General features: G+C 46.2%; 1 non-coding gene across 1 annotated transcript; it reads right to left on the bottom strand.

Annotated features, from left to right (window-relative positions):
- Window positions 1-3899: 3899 nt before the first annotated feature.
- Window positions 3900-4006, bottom strand: LOC141709730 (small nucleolar RNA R71). Its single transcript, XR_012570294.1, has one exon. It is a non-coding gene; the product is annotated as a small nucleolar RNA R71 (small nucleolar RNA).
- Between the last annotated feature and the right edge of the window lie 17100 nt (window positions 4007-21106).

Below are 21106 nucleotides of genomic sequence, written 5' to 3'. Positions count from 1 at the left end.
TAATATTGAAAGAAAATCATGAGATACGAGATGCATAACATAACAGACTTAATCATGTCTGATTGCCTTCTACTTTTGGTATTTTAACTTAAAAATGGTAACATCAAATTGACGAATTAAAAAGTCTAAGTAGAATTAAAAAAAAAATGTTCGTCATATTTTGTCTTAAATTTCCGTACCTGTTAAGCTTTTAATTGTTGCAACAGATGTTTAGGAAGAAATTACTACCGAAAATATTGTATTAGACGATTTATTCTAATTTGAAGGTCGTAGACATTGTTATACCATGTGAAGTTAATATAATTATTTTCAGAATATTGGATTACTTATGCAGAATCCAAATCCTAACAAACTCATATGTAAAGATTACGCCAACTGGATTAACATCAATCATGTACCTAAATCCATGGTTAACATAGTAATCCTTTTACATATATGGTTAACATATGTTCTATGAGTGTTTAAATTGGGTAGCCTTTTAATAATCATTTGGTTGTTGTTCATCTTTTTCATAGACGGCATGGAAAATAATCTTGCATCAGTTGATAACACTAGGACTGATTGGAGGGTTCTTGTACGTATTACTCGGATGTGGCCTTCATTTTCTCGCAGTTAGCAATTCCGAGGTGTTAATCTAATTTTACTTTATTCTAAGGTAATGTCGTTCAGTTTATAAAGTAGTAGTATATGATCAATGTTTATATAGAAGAGTTTTTAATGAGCCAATTTTATGCAGGATTGTCATGTCTTTGCATTTATGAATCGTGTGATTTGGCATGATGTTAGCAATATCATACTTGAAGGAAACGCATATGATATTCACAACTTTATAGTAATGGAGCCTGCAGGACTTTTGAGACCTGTATCTTCTGATAAGATTATTGTTTTCGCACATGATACCATTATCCATTATGTTCCTTTTGTTTTAAATACCATTCCAAGGCACAAGTTTGAGCTTAAGACTATTCCTGAGATTTCTGAACTTGCAATGTCACTTTCTAAGCATGAGGTCCATGTACATGCTATAGGTATTTCTGTATCTTATCACATAATTGTTTTTATTTTAAATGATCCTTTACAAATTCTAATTAGATGACATTGCATAGATATTGTTGGCATGGCTCAAAACATTGAACCAGTAATGCAAGTTTATACACGATTTGATGAGGAAAAGTTTCTTCGTTTTGAGTTATTTGATGGCAGGTAAGACCATGCTTTCACCAATAAATGTAGTTTCGATCAGTGTTTTCCAATGTTCATATGATTGTCTATCTTTGTTTCCATATCAGCAACGTGGTTCAGATTTGTGCTTGGGATCAATTTACTGATGATGTAGCAATGGTGCTAGAAGGAAATGTTGTGTATCCTCCAATAGTGATCTTGACAACAGTGAGGCCACTAATCCATAATGGTTCCATTTACTGTCAATCTACATGTTCATTAGAAACTATAATTGTTTTTCATGGTGAAAACTAACTATTATTGGTAAATTGCTTCTAATAGGTTCACTGCAGATAAGAAGTTCATCATGTTCACAGATTTATTTCAATATTCATCATCCGGCTGTTGAGGTGTTGAGGCAAAGGTATAAACACTTTTTGGGTAATGTAAATTATTAGTACTGGGAGAGATATAAACATGATTGAATTGTATAAACTCTAATGAACATGTTGTGTACTATTGTGTCTACAGCATACTTGGTGGAGCAGTCTAAATAAACTACTTTTGGCGTGAAGTCTTCCCTACACATTTGCAATCAATTTATTCATAATAAGATTTATCCAGATTGTTGATAAGTGGCATTTTATACCACTTAGAACATCTGAAAATGGCTTAAATTGGTGCCTTGAAATCAAGTATTTTGTGTATTTGATGCGTTTTTGTAGTGTTTATGAATTTCAGGGTATTAGTTGCATTTCGGAGGAGTAATCATCAAGAATAAGCCTTGGCATGTGTTCACCATTGCGAGAGGAACGAAAGGGGCAGATTATGGCGAAGAAACGGAGCAAACTCAGGAAAAATCTAGTAGGGTCCTGAGCGCCCGCTCAGCTATGCTGAGCGGCCGCGCAGAAAGCTGAGAACCCGCTCAACTATGCTGAGCGGCCGCGCAAGGTCGGGAAATTAAATAATTATTTTTAGACTTTTACTTCTGTTTGGCTTCCAACTTCTATGTAATCTGAGTTTTATGGGACTATTATATAAGTAGATTTGGAGATGTTTTCACGAGGGAGGATCGTGGTATTAAGCAAGGAGCGAAGGAGATAAGGAAGAAGACCGTTTTAACACAGAACAACGAAGAGGAAGCATATTTTCTTGTAATTCTTATTTCGTTGTAACGTTGGATGATAGTTTTCTTACTTTGAACCTATTTACTCTTGTGACGTACTCTGATTTAATATAATTAGTTTAGTTATTATTTCTTGTGTTTATTTATCATGATTTCATATGAACCCATGATGACGATAAGTGCTATTATGGGCTAATCGTGATCATGGGGTCGCAACGGATTTACTATGGAATTCTTTAGTTAATTGTTTAATACTTTAGTGTGCGATGATTGTATGATATCTAGTATTGGTTGCGCGTATTCGTCTTATGTGCGTCGCGAACATATAAGATAGGGTGTTAATCTCTTGTGAAGTGACAGTGGATCTTGAGATTTAGAACTTGTCATGCTAGCATAGGTTCATGTACGATGTGCATGATTAGTGGGTAACTCTAACAGTTTTATTCGCCCTGTGTAATCAAAAGGAATAACTTGTGCTTAAATCGGTGTGTTGTCAATTTCTGTAGACATATAGGAACTCAACATAATTGATGACTATTCAACTTCTATCTTAATTGTGGATGCTTGGTAGAATGGTATTAGTACAATGAAAGTTGGCTTTTATCAGTTTCGTGTTATTCGATTAATATCATCACTGTCACATGCTAAAGGTAATAACAATAACTATTGAAGGAAGTAGTAATGAAGTTGTGATCTCATGAGTGTTTTAATATTGTTAATTGAAGAGTTATTTAAGTGATAAACTAAGTAATTAATTGTAGTTTATATTTAGTCAACAATTCTAAGTGTTAGTGTCTTAACATTGAGAAGTAATCATACATTGGTGCGTGAGTTTAATTAAACAATAATTAGTCTGAGTCTCTGTGGGAACGAACTAGAAAGTATTTTATATTACTTGCGAACGCGTATACTTGCATGAATATTAGCGCGTGTTTTTGCCCTAACAAGTTTTTGGCGCCGCTGCCGGGGACTCGGCGTATTTGTTTAGTTTATGTACTTACCATCATTGGTCATTAGGACTCAGTAATTAGGACGTAGTTGTTACTTATTGTTTCTGGTTGTGTTTCAGGTACTTAAGCGAGCATTTATGCAAACTCGTTCTCGTACTCGCAAGAGGACTTTAGATACAGCTGAGGAGACAGACGAAGTTCTTGATATTCCAGAGAAGATAGATTTTGAAGACTCGGATTCAGGAACTGAGCAGAAAGAACCAGTAATCATGGGTGATCGTATTGTTCAGGCTGATCCAGCTCTTATGGACTTTTCTCGGCCAAAAATTGATGACATTCAGTCAAGCATTCTTCATCCGGCTATTCAAGCTAACACCTTTGAAATCAAGCCGGGCACTATTCAGATGGTGCAGAATTCTGTTTCTTTTGGAGGAGCTGCAACTGAAGACCCCAACATGCACATAAGGAATTTTTTCGAGATCTGCAGCACTTTCAAGTATAATGGCGTGACTGATGAGGCTATCAAACTGAGGCTTTTCCCATTCTCACTGAGGGACAAAGCTAAGGACTGGTTACATTCTGAACCAGCTGGGTCCATCACTACTTGGCAAGATCTTGCACAAAAGTTTCTGGTGAAGTTTTGTCTGATGGCAAAGACTGCTGCTATGAGGAGTGCTCTTACTCAGTTTGCGCAGCAACCTTCAGAATCTATGTGCGAAGCTTGGGAACGCTACAAGGAAATGTTGAGGAAGTGTCCACATCATGGAATGCCCGATTGGATGGTGATCACTGGTTTCTATAATGGTTTGGGGGCCCAATCTAGGCTCATGCTCGATGCAGCAGCTGGAAGCGCCTTATGGGCTAAAAGCTATACTGAGGCTTATAATCTTATCGAGACTATGGCTGCAAATGAGCATCAAAACCCAACTAAGAGGATGATGCCTGGGAAGGTAGCAGGTATTCTGGAAGTCGATGCAGCCACCGCTATTGCAGCGCAGCTCCAAGCGCTGTCGATGAAGGTTGATTCTCTAGCTACATATGGAGTCAATCAAATAGCTATGGTTTGTGAGCTTTGTGTAGGTTCTCATGCTATGGATCAGTGTTCTCTTGTCAACGAATCTATTCAGTATGTGAATAATTATCAGCGACAACAGCAGCCTGTGCCAGCTACTTATCATCCTAATAACAGAAATCATCCAAATTTCAGCTGGGGTAATAATCAGAATGCTATTCAGCTACCATATCAGCAAGGTGTGAGTAAGCTGTTTAATCCACCTGGATTCCAGCAGCCACATCAGTATGCTCAAAGGCAATCATACCCTCAACAGGGAAGTGCAGCTGCACCTACTAGTGCTGATTTTGAGGAACTTAAGCTGTTATGCAATAGTCAGGCGGTTTCTATCAAGACCTTGGAAAATCAAATCGGTCAAATAGCCAATGCAGTGCTAAATCGTCAACCTGGCACACTCCCCAGTGACACGGAAGTACCAGGCAGAAAAGAAGCTAAAGAGCAAGTCAAGGCTATTACCTTAAGGTCTGGGAAGGTTGCTAATGCTGAAAAGCCAAAAGAAGGAGAAGCTGAAATTAGAGATGAAGAAGTTAAGCAAAAGGAGAAAGCGGCGGAACCAAGGAAGACTACTGTTGAACACACTCTGCCTGAGGGTAATACAGGGGAGAAACAGCTTTATCCTCCACCACCTTTTCCTAAGAGATTGCAGCAACAAAAGCTGGATAGACAGTTCGGTAAGTTTCTGGAGGTGTTCAAGAAACTTCACATCAATATACCTTTCGCTGAGGCTCTGGAGCAAATGCCTAGTTATGCGAAGTTTATGAAGAATATTCTTTCAAGGAAGGTGAAACTGGATGACCTTGAGACCGTTGCTCTCACGGAAGAATCCAGCGCTGTTCTGCAGCAAAAGTTACCTCCAAAGCTTAAAGATCCAGGTAGCTTCACCATTCCTTGCACCATTGGCAAGTTGACTTTTGACAAGTGCCTTTGTGATTTGGGAGCAAGCATCAATCTGATGCCGTTGTCGATCTTTAAAAAGTTGGATTTGCCTGATCCAAAACCCACATACATGTCTCTACAATTAGCTGATCGTTCTATTACTTACCCAAGGGGCATAGTGGAGGATGTGCTAGTCAAGGTGGATAAGCTCTTCTTTCCTGCAGATTTTGTTATTCTGGATTTTGAGGAAGATAAGAAGATTCCCATAATCTTGGGAAGACCTTTCTTGGCTACTGGCCGTACCTTGATAGATGTGCAGAAAGGTGAACTTACTATGCGGGTACAAGATCAGGATATGACCTTCAACGTGTTCAAGGCAATGAAATTCCCTACAGAAGATGAGGAGTGCTTAAAAGTGGATGTGATTGATTCTGCGGTTACTTCAGAACTCGATCGCATGCTAATGTCTGATGCTTTGGAAAAGGCCTTAGTGGGGGATTTTGACAGTGATGATGAAGATGGCAACGAGCAATTACAATATCTGAATGCTTCTCCCTGGAAGCAAAAGCTGGACATGCCGTTTGAATCTTTTGGTACTTCTGACCTCAAAAATGCTGAAGGAAAGCTCAAACCATCAATTAAAGAAGCACCTACCTTGGAGCTTAAGCCATTACCTGAACACTTGAGGTATGCTTTTTTAGGTGATGCATCTACTTTACCTGTTATTATTGAATCTGACCTTTCAGGTAGTGAGGAAGACAAGCTCTTAAGGATTTTGAGAGAATTCAAATCGGCTATTGGATGGACCATAGCAGACATCAAGGGGATCAACCCTTCATATTGTATGCATAAAATTCTGCTAGAGGAAGGTAGTAAGCTGACTGTTGAACAGCAGCGCAGACTTAATCCTATCATGAAGGAGGTGGTGAAGAAAGAAATTCTGAAATGGCTAGATGCAGGCATCATTTATCCTATTTCTGACAGTTCTTGGGTGAGCCCTGTACAATGTGTGCCTAAGAAAGGAGGTATCATTGTGGTAGCAAATGAGAAGAATGAGCTCATTCCCACTCGAACAGTTACAGGATGGAGAGTATGCATGGATTATCGAAAGTTGAACAAAGCCACGAGGAAGGATCATTTCCCTCTTCCTTTCATTGATCAGATGCTTGACTGGTTGGCTGGTCATGAGTATTATTGTCTTCTGGATGGCTATTCAGGGTATAATCAGATTTGTATTGCACCGGAGGATCAGGAAAAGACTACCTTCACTTGTCCATTTGGCACGTTTTCTTTTCGCAGAGTTTCGTTTGGGTTATGTGGCGCCCCGACCATTTTTCAGAGATGTATGATGGCTATATTCTCTGACATGATTGGAAATAATGTCGAGGTATTCATGGACGACTTCTCCGTCTTTGGACATTCGTATGATGAATGTTTGAATAATCTTCGTGTCGTACTCAAAAGGTGCGTGGAAACTAATTTGGTGCTCAATTGGGAGAAATGTCATTTTATGGTGCGTGAAGGCATTATTCTTGGGCATAAGGTCTCTAGCAAGGGTCTGGAGGTGGACAAGGCCAAGGTGGGAGTCATTGAAAATCTTCCACCACCTATTTCTGTGAAGGGAATCCGTAGTTTTCTTGGTCATGCGGGTTTTTATCGGCGATTCATCAAGGACTTTTTGAAGATATCTAAGTTGTTGTGCAATTTGCTTGAGAAAGATGTGCCTTTCAAATTTGATGATGAATGTTTGGCGGCATTCGAGACTCTCAAGAAGAGTTTGATCACTGCACCAGTTATTACAGCACCAGATTGGACAGAGTCGTTTGAGATGATGTGTGATGCAAGTGATTATGTGGTAGGTGCAGTTCTGGGGCAGCGCAAAAATAATCTCTTTCATGTGGTCTACTATGCGAGTAAGACCTTAAATGGGGCCCAGATGAACTACACCACTACGGAGAAGGAGCTCTTGGCTATAGTCTTTGGTTTCGAGAAATTTCGATCTTATCTGCTTGGGACTAATGTGACAGTATTCACTGATCATGCGGCCATTCGCTATTTGGTTTCCAAGAAGGATTCAAAGCCGAGACTCATTCGTTGGGTGCTCTTACTTCAGGAATTTGAGTTAGAGATCAAGGATCGAAAAGGTACTGAGAATCAAGTAGCTGACCATCTCTCTAGGTTGGAGAATCCTGAGTCTACTTCACAAGATAGGACATTAATCAATGAATCTTTTCCGGATGAGCAGTTGTTCGCAGTTCAGGAGGAAGAGCCATGGTTTGCAGATATTGTAAACTATCTTGTCAGCAATATAATGCCTCCTAATTTGACCTCAGCTCAAAAGAAGAAGTTTCTGCATGAGGTGAAGTGGTATATGTGGGATGAACCATATTTGTTTAGACAGGGAGCTGACCAGATCATCAGGAGATGTATCCCGTTCTGTGAGACGGAGGGGATATTACGAGACTGCCACTCCACAGTTTATGGTGGACACTATGGTGGTGAGAAGACGGCAGCTCGTATTCTGCAAGCAGGTTTTTTCTAGCCTACTTTGTTTAAGGATGCTCATGAGTTTGTTTTAAGGTGTCGTCGTTTCCAAAGAGTAGGAAATTTGATGAGAAAGGATGAGATGTCGTTAAATGTGATGCTTGAAGTCGAGGTCTTTGATGTTTGGGGAATCGATTTCATGGGGCCTTTTGTCTCGTCCTACAATAATCAGTACATCTTACTGGCAGTCGATTATGTCTCAAAATGGGTAGAAATCAAAGCTCTACCGACAAATGATGCAAAGGCAGTGCTGAATTTTCTTCATAAGCAGATTTTCACAAGGTTTGGAACACCTCGGGTAATCATAAGTGATGAAGGGTCGCATTTCTGCAACCGTAAGTTCACTTCTATGATGCAGCGTTATAATGTGAATCATCGAGTTGCTACTTCCTATCATCCGCAAACAAATGGTCAAGCGGAAGTGTCTAACAGAGAGATCAAGCGCATTCTAGAGAAGGTTATTTGTCCGTCAAGGAAGGATTGGTCCTTAAAGCTCGATGAAGCTGTTTGGGCTTACAGAACAGCATACAAAACTCCACTTGGTATGTCCCCATTTCAGTTGTGTACGGTAAGGGATGTCATTTACCTGCGGAGCTTGAGCATAAGGCCTACTGGGCGTTGAAAAAGTTGAACCTTGATTTAGATGCAGCTGGTAAGAAAAGAATGCTTCAGCTTAATGAACTTGATGAATTCCGACTTCAAGCGTACGAGAATAACAAAATGTACAAGGAAAAGGTGAAGAGATGGCACGATAGGAAGCTACATCCTAAGTTATTCGTGCCGGGGCAACAAGTTCTCTTATTCAACTCTCGTCTCTGACTTTTTCCAGGGAAGTTGAAATCAAGGTGGTCTAGACCATTTATTGTCAAAACTGTGTTTTCACATGGAGCGGTGGAAATTTTTGAGAATGATCCGGACCAAGCATTCAAGGTTAATGGTCAGCGGTTGAAGCACTACTACGAGGACATGGCAAACCGAGAAGTGTTTAGTGCCATTTTATTGACTACTTGAGAAAGGTACGTGTTATGCCCGCTTTCGGCCATGGGCCCTAAACAGGTCCCTGTGGGTGCATTAAATAGCTGGACTCTTGTGTGTGGGCTAGAACCATGGATTTATATGACTTGGGCCAGCACATGCGGGCTGGGCTCGCAACATGTGAGCTGGGTTCACATGCGAGCTGGGCTCGTAACATGCGAGCTGAGTTTACATGCGAGCTGGGCTCATGACATGAGAGCTGGGCTCATGATATGAGAGCTGGGCTCAAACGTGCGAGCTGGGCTCAAGTGAGGACATGCGAGTTGGGCTCACACATGTAAGGTGAGCTCATATTTGTCATTTGGGCTCTCATATGCGAGCCGAGCTCGGTTGTGCCCACGCGAGGTGGGCTCAGGTGCCTTCATGCGAGGTGGGCTTAGCTGCCCATACGCGGGCTGAGCTCATGAGCCCACATCTTATAGAAACAGAGGTAAGATTATATTTATTGTTTGAAGGCGGTGCGGGCCGAGGTGACCAGGCCGGGCCGCATCGAAAGACTTTGTGTACAACATGGAAAGTGACTCATAGATGACTGAGTTGCTCGTAGATTTCGGGATCGACACGGGTTGTTCCTACAATCACGGGAAGGATTGCGGAGATGCCGCGAGATTGTAGGGAGCGTGTGGAGCCGATCGAGATTTACGTGACTAATTGGCTGAAGGCCTGACTTTATCGTGGGCTTGGCTACACGGGCTGAAGAGTCCTAACCCTAGCCTACGTGACTTGTTCCCCAAGAACTACGTGAGGCTTGATCCCTATAAATAGGGTACGTAGGCACTTGTATGAGGGATGAGTCGACACTTGACAGAGAATAACAAACCCTATTCTTTCTTAAGGAGTCCACATACAAGCTCAGCCACCACCAAACAACCTTCCTCCGCCCTCAAACACCGTCCTTGATCTTTGTTCCGCCCATTAACCTCCACAACATTGTTATACGAAATTCTCCCTATAACATTTGGCGCTAGAAGGAGGGGCACGTTCATCTTAGGGAGAAAGATGACCAAAGAAAGCAAGCAAGCAACGACACCAGGGAGCGGAGGCAAGAAGGACCCTACTTTCGAACACACGCCCCCAGAGAATCAGGCGCCACCTCCACCAATTGCAACCGTGGACGGGCAGGCTGTGATGACGTATCTCGAAGGGCTGGCCGATCAGATGAATCAGATCAACGCCCGAATGTCAAAGGTAGAAAGAAGCTCGGTCCGGAACGCCAAGCGCAAGGCACGCCGCCTCAAGGTCTCACAGCGTAGCTGGAAGGGCAAAGGCCCTCAGAAGAAGTTGATCCACGATTTTGATGACGCGGCAACCGAGACCGAACAGAAGAAAGAAACATCACGCGAAAAGGAAGATATACCCCGAGGCCATGATGAGCGGGGCAGCCAGATCTCTACGAGATCGGGGCCGAAGCCAGCTTCATCTGAGGCAAGGTCAACTAGCGTGCTAGACCGAGTGGGTAGAAAACTAAGCGAACATGACCTCAGGCTCAAATTGGAGAATAGTAAGAAGGAGAGAGAAGAGAAAGAGCCCGTGGATAAAAGAGGCTCGAAAAGGGAACGGGCAACGACCCCTCCGGAAAGACGTCAACACACCTCACCCAGAAGGGAGGAGCGACATAGACGCAGATACAATCGCGAAGAGGAGTCGCAGGACCGAGCTGGAGGAGGGGAACGCCGCGAACGACCTCAGGGCTCACATCATTCGAGTAATGCGGGAGGTGACAGAGAAGGAGAAGTTGTTAGAGTAAGGGACCTGAGAAGGATCTTAGATGAGATGGAGCAAGAGAAGAGAGGGCCCCCTGCTTCGGCTGCCCCCTCTCCGTTTACGGCTGCTATCCGATCATCCCCCCTACCTCGGGTGTTTAGGCACAACCCCGACCTTCTATTCAACGGCGAAGCCGACCCGGCGGAGTACCTTATTCAATTTAACACTGAGATGGAAGTCTATCAGGTGCCGGAGATGACCCGTTGCAGACTCTTCGCGGCATCACTCAGAGGTAGTGCCCAACAATGGTTCTCCAAGTTGGGACCGGCTAGCATAAGAACGTGGAGGCAATTGGAGGACTTGTTCGTCAGACAATTTCAGTCGACCCTCCACTATTCGCCTCCTGTGGCCACGTTAGCCAACATCAAGCAAAGGGAGGGGGAGCCCTTGGCAGAATACTTTCGTCGGTTCAACGCCGAGGTCCCCAAGGTGAGAGGAGCCAGTGAGGAGACCATCAAAAATTTCTTGATAGCAGGGCTGAAAGAAGGATCGAAATTTTGGAAGAGCCTCCAAGCGAGTGAGCCGAGGACCTTGGCCGAGTTCTATGAGCAAGCCGAACCCTTCAAGAGGGTAGAGAAATCGATGAGAGAGCTGAAAATCAGCGAAAGCTATCGAGACAAGAGGGACCGATCCTCAAGCCCTGACGAAAGGAGGAAGACATATCGGCGTAGTTCGAGCCCGAAAAAGTCTGCCCGTGGCAAAGATACCACAAAAGATTCGGGGAGGCCTTATACAAGCAAATGGCAGACACACACCCCTCTGGTAGCCTCTATCGACCACATATATGCTACATATGTCGGGAAGGGGGTATTCAGGAAGGCAACTCCTCTCACAGACTACAATAAAAGAGACACTTCGAAGTATTGTGCATACCATGAGGCCACCGGACACGATACAGCTGATTGTAGACAACTAAAGGATGAGATCGAGACTTTGATTAGACAAGGGAAGCTTACGGAGTGGGTTGTCAAGGAGGTTCGAAGACACAGGACGGATTATCATACCGTCCCTCCTCCACCCCCAGAAGACAAAGAAAGGGTCCCTCGGGCTGGTAGTATTCATATTATTCTAGGCGGGTCTCACATTGGTGGAGACAGCCGGAAGGCGATGGACAGATATGCCCGGGAAGCAAAGGACAAGCCGCTCACCAACGTCAATCATCTAAGCCAAAGGCCCCCGGAGCTCTTTGAAAGGGAGGTCGATGATATCGTATTTAAAGAGAATGATGCAAAATGGGTGCATTACCCTCATACCGATGCCCTAGTCATAAAAATGAAGATTGGGACGGTGAATGTTCACCGGGCAATGGTGGACACCGGGAGCTCGGCTGATGTTTTGACTTATGATGCCTACAAAAAACTGGGATTATTGGATAGAGAATTAACCTCAACAGGTGGGCACCTGTACGGGTTCACGGGAGACTCGATCGGAGTGAAAGGGACAATTCGGCTCCCGGTGACCATAGGAGAGGAGCCTCATGTGGCCACCCAGATCGCTATGTTTACAGTCGTAGACCAGCCTTGTGCCTACAATGTTATAGTGGGCAGACCCCTTATGAGGGCAATGAGGATGGTGACCTCGATCCATCATATGACGATAAAATTCCCAACCCCCACGGGGGTAGGCATCTTGAAGAGCTGTCAATACGAATCCAGGGTCTGCTACAACCAGGCACTCAAAGCGGCCGAGTCAAGAAATGCCTCAAGGGAGGTAGCTGAAGCAGGTGAGTGCGACATCCCCATGGAAGAGGCAGAGGGCAGGAAAAGAATACGTCCTGAGGGCCACGAGACTTGTAATTTGATTTCAATTGAGGAGTTGCCCGAGAACTACTTCGAGCACATGGGAATTCATGTGGAACCACGCCCAGGGGCCTTACTAATGGAAGCATCTCAGCCCATCATGTTGATACAAGAGGGGATTGTAGAGGAAGCAAGTGATGAAGAAGAGAGCCCAGAACAAATCACTGCAACACTTAGGAGAGGGAAGTGGGCACGCAAAGAAACAACAATCACTATGGACCCATCCGACGGAATCACTCGAACTGTAACTGCGACCTCTGAACGCTTGATAAACCCGACCCAAGCTCACCAAACCGAGCTCAAGGATGCGGAAGGTTTGGCAATCACGGAAATGGAAAAAACTAGCGAGGCTCGAGCAGATCTAGACCCAAGAATGCCCTCAATGGTCGAGAGGGCCGGGGCCACAGAGGACACAATCCCGATCTTGGTAGACCCAAATGATCCCTCCAAGGTACTCAGAATAGGCTATAACCTAAGTCCTGACTTGAGAGAGGATCTAGCCCGCTTTCTAAGGGAGAATTTGGATGTCTTTGCATGGTCACACTCCGATATGATAGGGATAAACCCAAATGACATATGCCACCGGCTCAACTTGGACCCGAAAAAGAAGGGGGTTAGGCAAAAGAGACGGCCGATTAGTGGAGAGAGGGCAGAGGCCCTCAGAGAAGAAGTGGATAGATTAATGGAGGCAGGACTTGTGAGAGAAGCCTTCTACCCCGTGTGGCTGGCCAACCCTGTGCTTGTCAAGAAGCCCAATGGCAAGTGGAGGACATGTGTAGACTTCACCGACCTAAACAAAGCTTGCCCGAAGGACAGCTTTCCTCTACCCCGAATCGACCAGCTGGTTGATTCCACGGCTGGGCACGCGCTGCTTAGTTTTATGGATGCTTATTCGGGATATAACCAAATCCCCATGTATGGGCCAGATCAGGAGCACACCTCCTTTATTACTGATCGGGGCCTTTACTGTTACATCGGGATGCCCTTCGGGCTCCTTAATGCGGGGGCAACCTATCAGAGGCTGGTGAATAAGATGTTCAAACATCAATTGGGGAAGACTATGGAGGCCTATGTAGACGACATGCTGGTGAAATCGAAAGAAGCGAGGGATCATGTCCGCCACCTGGCAGAAATGTTCCAGATCCTAAGGGAGTACAGAATGAAACTCAACCCCCAGAAATGCGTGTTTGGGGTTGAATCGGGGAAGTTTTTGGGATTTATTGTCAACCATAGAGGCATTGAAGCCAACCCAGCCAAGATACAAGCACTACTCGAGATGAGATCCCCTCGACGGGTGAAGGATGTTCAAAGCTTAACAGGACGAGTGGCTGCCTTAAACCGCTTCGTCTCAAAATCCTCCGATAAATGCCAAGAGTTCTTCAAAGCAATCAAAGGAGTGGGGAGGAACTTTAAGTGGACCGAAGAATGTGAGGAAGCCTTTCAGAACATAAAGAAGCATCTCAGTAGCCCTCCCATGTTGACCAACCCAAAAGCAGGAGAAACTTTGATCCTATACTTGGCCGTCTCCGACTTTGCAATAAGTGCAGTAATAGTCCGAGAGGAGGATGGTGTCCAGCTCCCGGTATATTATGTGAGTAAAAGGCTAGCCGATGCCGAGACTCGATACACAAGCCTCGAAAAGCTAGCGTATGCTCTGATTCTGGCCTCCCGAAAACTCAGGCCCTATTTTCAGGCACATAAGATAGAAGTGCGAACCTCCTACCCCCTCAGACAAGTGATGCATAGACCAGAATCTTCTGGTCGAATGTTGAAGTGGACGGTTGAGCTCGGCCAATTCGAGGTGGATTATAAGCCAAGGACTGCGATCAAAGGCCAAGCCCTGGCCGATTTTATGCTAGAATTTCCCCCACATCAAGAAGTGGAGCCGGGAGCCCTTGTTGTTATACCTAGCACAGAAGAAGTTGGACTGGAAAGACAAAATAGTGCCCCATGGTGGAGCCTATATGTGGATGGTGCCTCTAACGGTGATGGAGCAGGAGCTGGAATCGAGCTAATCAGCCCAGAGGCTCACAAAATCAGACATGCGACCCATCTGGCCTTTCATGCAACCAACAATGATGCTGAGTATGAGGCCCTGATCAACGGTCTCAAGCTAGCTTTGGAAATGAAGGTCGAGAATTTGAATGTGTTTAGTGACTCCATGATTGTGGTCTATCAGATAAATGGGGGGTATCAAGCTAAGGGGCCGAGAACAGAGCTTTACCTGAAGTGCGCACAGAGGATAATCGCAAGATTCAACGAGGTGAGGCTGGAACTAATCCCGCGTGGACAGAATGAAGGCGCAGACGAGCTAGCTAAGCTCGGCTCACGCCGCGAGAGCACTTTGCTAGGGACCGTGCCACTTGATATACAGAGGCAACCTAGTGTGCCTGAGCACGAGGTGGGCAGCCTCAATAATGAGCTCGGCCCCACATGGATGACACCTATTCTAGCATACATAAGAGAAGGCTCACTTCCGGACGAAAAGAACGAGGCAAGGAGAATAAAATACAAAGCAGCCCGCTATGTGATATACGACGAGATTCTATACAGAAGAGGGTTCAGTGTTCCTCTTCTCAAATGCATACATGGGGAGGAATGCAACTACATCCTAAGGGAAGTACACGAGGGTATTTGTGGCAATCACTCGGGGGGTAGCTCTCTAGCTCAGAAAATCCTCCGTCAAGGCTACTACTGGCCAACGCTGAAAAAAGACGCCTTTGAATTCTCCCGAGCTTGTGATAAGTGTCAGCGATATGCCCATTATTACAACAACCCCGTGGCCTCTCTCACATCCCTCATGAGCCCCTGGCCCTTCTCCATGTGGGGAATTGATCTGATTGGGGAACTCCCGAAGGCCAGGGGAGGCGTCAAGTATGCGGTAGTTGCGGTAGACTATTTCACTAAGTGGGCAGAGGCCGAGCCCCTAGCCACTATCACAGCGAGAAAGCTCCGGGAGTTTGTATACAGGGCTATTGTATGTCGCTATGGCATCCCTTACAAACTGATATCTGACAATGGGAAACAATTTGATAGCAAGGAGATGCGAGAGTTTTGTGAGCAGCTGGGGATTCAGAAGAGCTATAGCGCAGTCTGCCACCCCCAGAGTAACGGGCAGACAGAGGCTGTTAATAAAATCATTAAGCATACCTTAAAGGCAAAGCTTGAAGAGAAGAAAGGAGCATGGCCAGAAGAACTCGCCCAGGTCCTATGGTCTTATAACACTACACCCCGAACCACAACTGGAGAGACCCCTTTCTCTCTGGTGTATGGGTGTGAAGCTATGGTGCCCGTTGAAGTGGGAGCAGGATCTTTTCGAAGGGACAACTATGACTCAGAGGCAAACGAGGTCAATCATCGGCTCTATTTGGATATGATCGAAGAAACTCGAGAAGAGGCTCAGATCAGGATTGCGGCATATCAGCAGAGGACAGCTAGGCATTACAACAGTAAGGTTCGAGCCCGATCTTTCAAGGTGGGAGATTTAGTTCTGCGCCGGGTCATGCCAAATACCAAGGTGGTGAGTCACGGAGTCTTGGGAGCAAATTGGGAAGGCCCTTACAAGATAAAATCGGTGCTCTGGGAGGGAACCTACCACCTCAATGATATGCAAGACAAGTTGATCCCAAGAGCCTGGAACGCGGAACACCTTCGCAAGTATTATCAGTAATATTATTCTTTTCAGACTTAGTATTATCTTCAAATATTCCTAAGTCTCGGGGGGTAGTGCCATATAGGTGCCTCCCTGAGACCACAAGCATGTATTCCTTTCACTTCCCATTATCTATGAATAAACGATTGATCTCTATTTGTGCACTTGATATTTTAACTTCTGTTAATAGATTAAATACCCAGCAGGGGACCCCATCCTTGGGAACCCATGCGAGGACAGAACAGTTGTTTTATTAACATGTTAAATCAAGCTGGGCCCCGACCCGCTTGATGCCAAGAACATGAAACGAGCCGGGCCACGACCCGCTTAGACAAATACGAACACATAGTAGATAAAAGATGTGGATAGAGATATAGGCCCACGATGCGAGCTCATACCCTGGCCCTCAAAACCATAAATGCGACCCAGGGAGCCCAGCCCTCCATCAAACATACTCAAAATTGCATGATGCGAGGAGAAGACACATGCGAGCTCCTAGTGCGAACACACCTACAACACCTGCGAGTCGATGCGGGCTTGTTCCACTTGGCATTCTCTTTCAATGGTTGTTTGATTTAAAGATAAAAAAAAAAAAACCAGCTAGCACTGTAAAGACATACGCGGGCACAAAAACTTAGACATTTTATACAAACAAAAGTTAAATAAGTTATGCCCCGAGGCAGAATATTTCAAATACAAACGCGAGGCGAGAGGGGTGCCCGCTTACCCAGTCAAAAGTCTAGTTCTAATCAAAATTACATTAAGGGTTATCAGCCTCTGCCCCCTCACGATTTTCACCAGCGACCTGGGCCGTCTCGGCCGCGAGCCGAGCCTCCTCAGCAATTTGGGCATCCCTCTCCATCTCCAGCTTCAACTTGTCAGCATGCCTCGCTGTGCTCGCACCCAGAGCCGCCCAATCGAAGTTAGGAACCTTCTTCATAAAGACTTTCATGAAATTCCTGGCCCCCAGGTTCCTAGCATCAGCGAGGGCGGCCTCATGGCCCTCGGTCAGGGCAGAGACTGATCCCTCCAGCTCGAGCACCCTCTCCTCGAGGGCATCCTTCTCCTTCTTACATGCCTCAGCAGCCAGGTCATGAGCCTCCTTCTGCTCCCTTAGGGCCTTGTCGTGAGCAGCGTTCAGGTTAACTATCTTCTGATTATAGTTGTTCACCAGCGTAACTTTCTCTTGCCCGTGCTCAGCGACCTTACTCTGAAGGGACTTGACCTTAGCCTCAAGCTTTGTGTTGGTCTGGCTGAGGGCTCGCATCTCTCGAGCCTTAGATAACTGACGATAGTATACTTCGGCCGCGGCTCGGGAGAGTGCATCCTGGTTAACCTCGAGAGCAGAAGAAGACCAATCCTTTAAATCCTGCTCGCTGATGTGACCTTGGGCGAGCCGACCGAATGTGGTCGCAACCGCGTTGGCAGAAGAAGAAGAGGGAAGAGGAGCATCAGAGGGAGCGGCTTTCTTTGGCTCAGGCTCGCCGGTTTTTCCTTCTTTACCTCTGTGCCTCTTTAGTTGAGGAGAGGGCCCTGAATCCTTGAGGTGCTCGGAGAGAGTAGTCATGCGGGCCGGAGGATTGGCCTGAGAGCGAGCCCTTGTGCTCGCAGCTGCGGGCTGAGCTGGGCCCGAGGCCGCAGCCTGCTCAGCCTCTTCCATGAAGGGGATAGGAGAGATGGCCATTTCTGAAAAAGAAAACAACAAAGCAATAGATTAGTCACAGCAAGATGCAAAGGAAAGAAGTAATGCGAGCAGTTGAAAAATATGGAGAATTAAAGTGCGATGTGAAACAAGATGCATGCAGGAAAAAGTGAGCACACGAGCTCGCGCATGCGAGCAGCCAGGCCCGGACGTGCGAGCCCGATATTCTTACCCTTTCTGGATCTCTTCCTAGATTTCTTCTGAGGAGTCAGCCTCACTCCTTCCTTCAAAAAACCCACATGCGACCAGATTGGAGGTCGTTATGAGTTTTCGGATGTCCCGGTCCGCCTTAGGAAGTTTAGAAGACTGTCCGCGTTTATCTTTTCCTGTCCCACAAGGACAGTGCGAGGCGGGGGTGGCTGGAGATGAAAGAAATTCTTGTTAAAAGGAAAGAGCTATGGTAGAAGAGACGAGAGCGGGCAGGAGAAAACTTACATGGATTATAATAAAAATGAGTCTGGACTCGAGGCACCTCGTGGATATAGAAGTAAGGGCTTTTCCACTTCCCTGAGTTGCTCGGCCCGTTGTGGATGAGGTTCTTCTTGTTGAAGCACGGCCAGACAGAGAAGTAGAAATATCCAAAGTCGTTAGGAGAATGCTTCAAATGGAGGAAGTAACCCAGCTGCCTCGCGGTTAGAGAAGGGTACCCGCATTTGTGGTACATGATGTACAATGCGAGGGCGGCCCGGTATCCGTTTGGATTGATCTGAAGGGGTGCGAGCTGGAAGTACTCGCAAACATCTTTGATGAAGGGATGGAGAGGAGAGGAGATTCCTAGCCTTAATAGGAAGGTGGACAAGACCATGCGAGGGCACCCTGCCTCCATTCTCCGAGTGATTGAATCTATAGCATCTCATATGAGGTAGGGGCAAGACAACATGGCCCTCGAGCTGAAACTGCTCAATGTGCTCGGCCAGATGTTTCTGAGTCAGCGAGGTAGGCAGGTCGCGACAAGCGAGCACCTTAACCTCCTCGTTTGCAGTTGAGCTCTCCTCCCCATCAGGAATGATCTGCCTTTTGAAAACAATCTCACCCTCGAGCTCGGGCTGGGCAGGAGGCACATAAGGCTCAGGAGAAGCCGCGGGGGCATAATTATAGTTACAAATCTTGTACTGACTTGTAACATCTACCACCTCCTCGCTCTGAGGAGAGTCATAGGACCAATGCGAGCCGTCCTCTTCACCCTCGAGTCCCAGGATGGGATATTCAGCAGCTACAGGCTCTTTTCCTTTCTTCCTGGTGTCATAGTATGCATCTCCCCAGGTCGCTTGTCAGTTGATCTGAATCAAGGTGAATGGGGTCGAGGTGGTTAGCTGCTGCTTGCCTCAGACGGGGCTGCCCTCTCTTCAGCCATTTCTCTTAAAATCTCCTCGGCTCGGTCTTATCCAGGGAGCAGGCTCGCGGTTTAGCAGCTCTTCTACCCCAAGGGAGGCTGGAATATGAGAGAGGTCCACGGGCCTATTTCTCCAATTATATATATTCTTCTCCCTGGTAAAATCCTCAGGGTTCGGGTCGAGGTGAATATCAAGCGAGCCGGATCCAGCTGCTCGCATCGAGTTCTCAACTCTGGCAATGTTCAAAGCCCCTTGAGGGGTGATAGCTGAGCCGGGAGAGATAGGTTGGCTAAGACGACCAGAAAGAGGAGGTCAGCTCGCGTTGGAAAGTCCTTGGAGCCTCGGTTGCTCAGGAGGGTATTGTTTAATGGAGATGGAGTAGCTGAAGAGCAAGCCGGGCTAGCAGAGGTGCGAGCCGGGCTCGAGGAAAGAGCGAGATGATCCATAGGAGCGGGCCGAAGACGCACTCGACATCTGTAAAAGATGGTGAAAAATTAGTGTGTGGCCCTAAAAAAAAAAAAAAAAAAAAAAAAAAAACAAGTATGGGATCGCACCTAAGTGTCCTCACATCTCACACGGGATCGCACCTAAGTATCTAAACGAGCAAAAGGACTCGCATCGCGCGTTGTGGGTTGTGTGTGAACTCGCATCGAACAGGTGGTGTGTGCTCGCATGGTGTGCGTGAATAAAGCATGAATAAAAATGGGCTCGAATCGAAGAGTACCTGTGGGAGAGGTGTATGAAGATCCTGATGAATCTGGTCCCGGAGAATATCGCCGGCCGGGTAGACGGTTCTTGTTGAAATGATAATCTTCGCCGTGGTAGATCCTTGAGCAAATTGAGTAGCAATTCAGGAAGTGTTCTTGGAAATGTGAGAAATGAATTGGAATCTCACATATTTATAGGGGATAGGAGAGAGAAAGGAGGAGGCGACACGTGTCGTCATCTCATAAGATGACACGAATCCCACGCCAGCTGTCCAACGGCTATCAAAATGAATGCAAAGATGAAAGGCATGCGAGGCGAGACACGCGAGGCGGGCTTGGTGCGGCCTGGTGGGCTCACACGTGCGAGGCCATAAAAGGATTAGAAAATACCTGGCCTCAAGATGCGACCAGGAATTTTGGGGGGTAGTTGTTATCCGCTTTCGGCCATGGGCCCTAAACAGGTCCCTGTGGGTGCATTAAATAGCTGGACTCTTGTGTGTGGGCTAGAACCATGGATTTATATGACTTGGGCCAGCACATGCGGGCTGGGCTCGCAACATGCGAGCTGGGTTCACATGCGGGCTGGGCTCGCAACATGCGAGCTGGGTTCACATGCGGGCTGGGCTCGTAACATGCGAGCTGGGCTCATGACATGAGAGCTGGGCTCATGATATGAGAGCTGGGCTCAAACATGCGAGCTGGGCTCAAGTGAGGACATGCGAGCTGGGCTCACACATGTAAGGTGAGCTCATATTTGTCATTTGGGCTCTCATATGCGAGCCGAGCTCGGTTGTGCCCACGCGAGGTGGGCTCAGGTGCCTTCATGCGAGGTGGGCTTAGCTGCCCATACGCGGGCTGAGCTCATGAGCCCACATCTTATAGAAACAGAGGTAAGATTATATTTATTGTTTGAAGGCGGTGCGGGCCGAGGTGACCAGGCCGGGCCGCATCGAAAGACTTTGTGTGCAACATGGAAAGTGACTCATAGATGACTGAGTTGCTCGTAGATTTCGGGATCGACACGGGTTGTTCCTACAATCACGGGAAGGATTGCGGAGATGCCGCGAGATTGTAGGAAGCGTGTGGAGCCGATCGAGATTTACGTGACTAATTGGCTGAAGGCCTGACTTTATCGTGGGCTTGGCTACACGGGCTGAAGAGTCCTAACCCTAGCCTACGTGACTTGTTCCCCAAGAACTACGTGAGGCTTGATCCCTATAAATAGGGTACGTAGGCACTTGTATGAGACATGAGTCGACACTTGACAGAGAATAACAAACCCTATTCTTTCTTAAGGAGTCCACATACAAGCTCAGCCACCACCAACAACCTTCCTCCGCCCTCAAACACCGTCCTTGATCTTTGTTCCGCCCATTAACCTCCA

This window comes from Apium graveolens, chromosome 2 (assembly GCF_009905375.1).
Source record: "Apium graveolens cultivar Ventura chromosome 2, ASM990537v1, whole genome shotgun sequence".
In the NCBI taxonomy this organism is placed as follows: domain Eukaryota; kingdom Viridiplantae; phylum Streptophyta; class Magnoliopsida; order Apiales; family Apiaceae; genus Apium; species Apium graveolens.
This window is presented reverse-complemented; position numbering and strand designations above follow the sequence as displayed.